Raw genomic sequence first — 3,771 nt, 5'->3', positions numbered from 1 at the left:
AAAATAAGAAAATGGAGAAATTGACATATAGACATCAATTTATTGAAACAAATCCAATTTTGAACAATATCAAACTCATAGAACCTACAATTGTTTCCATGTCCAATCAATTAATTTAAATTAGAAAAATTAAATTAAAGGTTCATATTGGATTATAGTTAATTGAACATTTCATCAGGGTCAGAACTTGATAAAAAAAATATTTTTAAACTACATCCCAGTGTGTTGATATATCATTGGTAGACTCAGCATTAAGTTTTGATATGTGCATTTGTGCAATCATATGTATTTAAAAGAATGTTATTTATGTATACGTACATTTGTTTTAATCTATTTGTGTGTGTGCAGGTGTTAATGTGTTGAAAAACAAAGGAACCATTAGGTTGCCTAAACAATATTTTGATACAGTCAGTTGTAATTAAAAACATTTATCCCTAATTATCATTATTACTTGTGAGAGTACAAAATGTCAGCAAAGTTTTTTAATCACTTATGAATTATATTGTAAGTCACCTCTACATAAGTTATGTAAACAGAGTGAATTTCGTCATGGTCATGTGGTACATAGTTAAAGTATCTATGATTTATGCTTTGAATTATAGAAATTAAAAATCAGTATTTAATTATTAATACTAGAAGTTATAACTAGGGAATTTACAATATAATACTGGTGGAATATTCCCATCAAAGCATGTGTCAAGTGTAAACAAAGCAGGTTGGATATTGTTGCTTGAACAGACAAGAAAAACTATGTATCACCATAGAAGTCAGCTGTCCTGTTGATGTGAATGTCTTTTTGAAAATTAAAAAGAAAGAGGATAACTATGGACATATTTTGAAACCACCAGCTTCTATATCCAGATTACACACACACACACATAAACAGGTGCATGCACACAACAGGCTTCTTACAGTTTCTGTCTCTCAAATCCTCTCATAAGGTTTTGGTCAACCTTAGGAGATAGTAGAAGACACTTGCCTTTCAGTTGTCATACTGCAAGACTGAACCTAAATCCATGAAGTTGGGAAGCAGACTTCTTACAACACATCATTTAACATCCATGTTCCATGCTAGCATGGGTGGGATGGTACTACAAGAGCCAGTCAGGCCGAAGCCTGCACTGGATTTCTGTAACTGTTTTGGAAGGATTTTTACAGCTGGATGCCCTTCCTAACACCAACCACTCAGCAGAGTGGACTTAGTGCTTTTTATGTGGCACGAGTACAGGCGAGGTGAGTAGTGCTTTTAATGTGGCACAAGCACAGGTAAGGTCAGTTTTGGCAGAGTTTCTACAGCTGGATGCCCTTCCGAACACCAACCACTTTACAGTGTGGACTGGGTGCTTTTAAGTGGTACCTGCACTGACAGGGTCACCAAGTACTTGCAAGACAAAAACTTTAAAGAGAGGAGGGGGCATTGGAGGAGGGGATGAGGAAAAGGTTATAGTGAGACAGATATAGGTGTCTTACTGTAGAGGAAGTACAAGGTTACGTGGCTGGAGAGAGAAAGATTAGGGATGAAGACAGAATACACAATCAGAAGAGCTACTAATAGTTTCATGCTTTTTATGATACTTAAACAGGCATATATATAAAATAAGTCATGTACCTTAAAGCAATCATTCAGGCTTTAAGATACATGGTGTACTTTATAAATATACTTGTTCAAGTATCATAAAAGCATGAAAGTATTAGTAGCTCTTTTGGCTGTGTATTTAAATTGATATTTATCTCTCTCTCTAGGTGGAATACTTTTTTTGTAGATTCTAACTCTATTAGATCTTTAAACTATACACACACACACACATATATTGTGGCCGTTACCAGTGTCATGTAAATGGCACCTGTGCTGGTGGCACGCAAAAAGCACTCATTACATATTTGGAGTGGTTGGCATTAGGAAGAGCATCCAGCTGTAGAAACCATGCTAAATCAGACTGGAGTCTGGTGCAGCCTTCCAGCTCACCTGTTCCAGTCAAACTGTCAAACTCATGTTAGCACAGAAAGTGGGCATTAAATGATGATGATGATGGCACACACACGCGCACACACACACACACACACACACACACACACACACACACACACACACACACATATTCATTTATTTATTTATTTATTCATTTATATAGTTGCAGAAACCACAAGTCAGCAAACAGGAACTTGTGTATTTGTCAATAGAGTAGATTATTGATATTCATACAATACATTGTGGAGCTATTTCAAGTGATTTTCTTTTCAGTTTTGTTCATATGAGTTATGGAAAAATCCAAATCCGGGTACTCAGCAGAAGACTTGGTCAGAGGGATATGATAATGACTCTCTGTTACTTGAGATCAGGAAGTGTCATGTCCGGCTTGGAGATACTGTGAAAAACTGCAATGGAAAAACCTGCAAGAGAAGTTCAGAGGCAATTCATCTGGATTTATGACCCTTGCACAAAGGATAGAATGTCTTCAAAATGTAAGGGGTATCTGCCTGAGGTTGGGACTTGGGTGTGGGTGGTGGTATGGTGTGTGTGTGTGTGTGTGTGTGCTGGGAAGGTGGTGGTGGTATGGAAAATGGGAATGGGTGGGTATTTAATCTTAAAAATCATATGTGGATATGTATGTGTACATGTATGTATATGTTTGTGCTGAACCCTCAGATTTTAATGGTGGGTGTGTCCTGAGGGTGGAACCTCTAACACTTATAATCATGGTGCTGTCTGCCAGAAAGGAGATGTTTGTTTGGATACTGCTGGGCTGCAATATGATTATCACTTACTTACATGCTTATAACTGTCTGTCAATGTTGATGATGACATTGTTCTTTAGGAGTCTTATCACACATTTTATGAGTTGATAGATGTGAAAACAGTCCATTCCTGGAGTGGCATGTCCTTGAACACAGATGACAAAGGAAGTTTCCCATTATGTTGTTCGTGAGTTTGAGAGTTGATGTCTCTTTTCCTCAAGTTTCTCATGTTGGATTAGTTCAAAGTGTGCAGCTCCTTCATCACAGAGGGAATGCCAGGTTTACCAGTTCTGAACAAAGTGTTCAAGTTGTGCTGGTTGAATGTTTGCAGGAGTTGAGGGCAAGTTCAAGATTGTCCCTGAACCTCTTCTTGGGTCCCCCATGTGAGCAAACACCAGTTGATAGCTCTCCAAAGAAGACTATTTTCAGGAAACTATTATCAGGCATCCTGATAACGTGGCTGATCCATTTTATTTATCATCCCCAAAGCAGATTTGACACTTTTTGAGTTTCAGTAGCAGACACCTGTTGCCATACAGGATTGGGTTTTCCCCTAACTGGTTTCACATATGAGATTTAGAGGAAAACCCAATCATGTGAGGGAACAGGTATCTGTTACCAGAGCTCGGAAGGTTGTTTCTTATGGTCGGTCGTAAAGTGACCATTAGTTTCGCACCTATAAAGTGCTTAGAATATGCCTCTTTTTGGATATATTAACTACATACATACATACATACATACATACATACATACATGTGGGAGAAAGAGAGCCTGCCTTATGTCGACCCAATAGAGGGACCAGCTATCCGAGTTGATAGTACCAGGGTAGATAAAGCAATTAAGAGTATGAAGACCGGGAAAGCCCCCGGCCCATCAGGAATCACTGCAGAGATGCTCAAAATATCTGGCAGTGTTGGCTATAGCCTAGTCACCCGTATTACGAACCAGGTGATACACGAAGGAGTCATACCCTATGACTGGTGTAGCAGCATCATAGTCAACTGCTACAAAGGTAAAGGGGACGCTTTAGATACA

The 3,771-nt window shown here is 38.4% G+C and overlaps 1 protein-coding gene across 4 annotated transcripts in view; it reads left to right on the top strand.

Annotated features, from left to right (window-relative positions):
* The window catches only part of LOC106873936 (neuroepithelial cell-transforming gene 1 protein), a 93,970-nt gene that overhangs the window by 74,793 nt on the left and 15,406 nt on the right, over positions 1-3,771 (top strand). The window lies entirely within an intron of this gene.

This window comes from Octopus bimaculoides, chromosome 2 (assembly GCF_001194135.2).
Source record: "Octopus bimaculoides isolate UCB-OBI-ISO-001 chromosome 2, ASM119413v2, whole genome shotgun sequence".
In the NCBI taxonomy this organism is placed as follows: Eukaryota; Metazoa; Mollusca; class Cephalopoda; order Octopoda; family Octopodidae; genus Octopus; species Octopus bimaculoides.
Note: the sequence above shows the minus strand (reverse complement) of the source record. Positions and strands in the feature narration are given on the sequence as shown.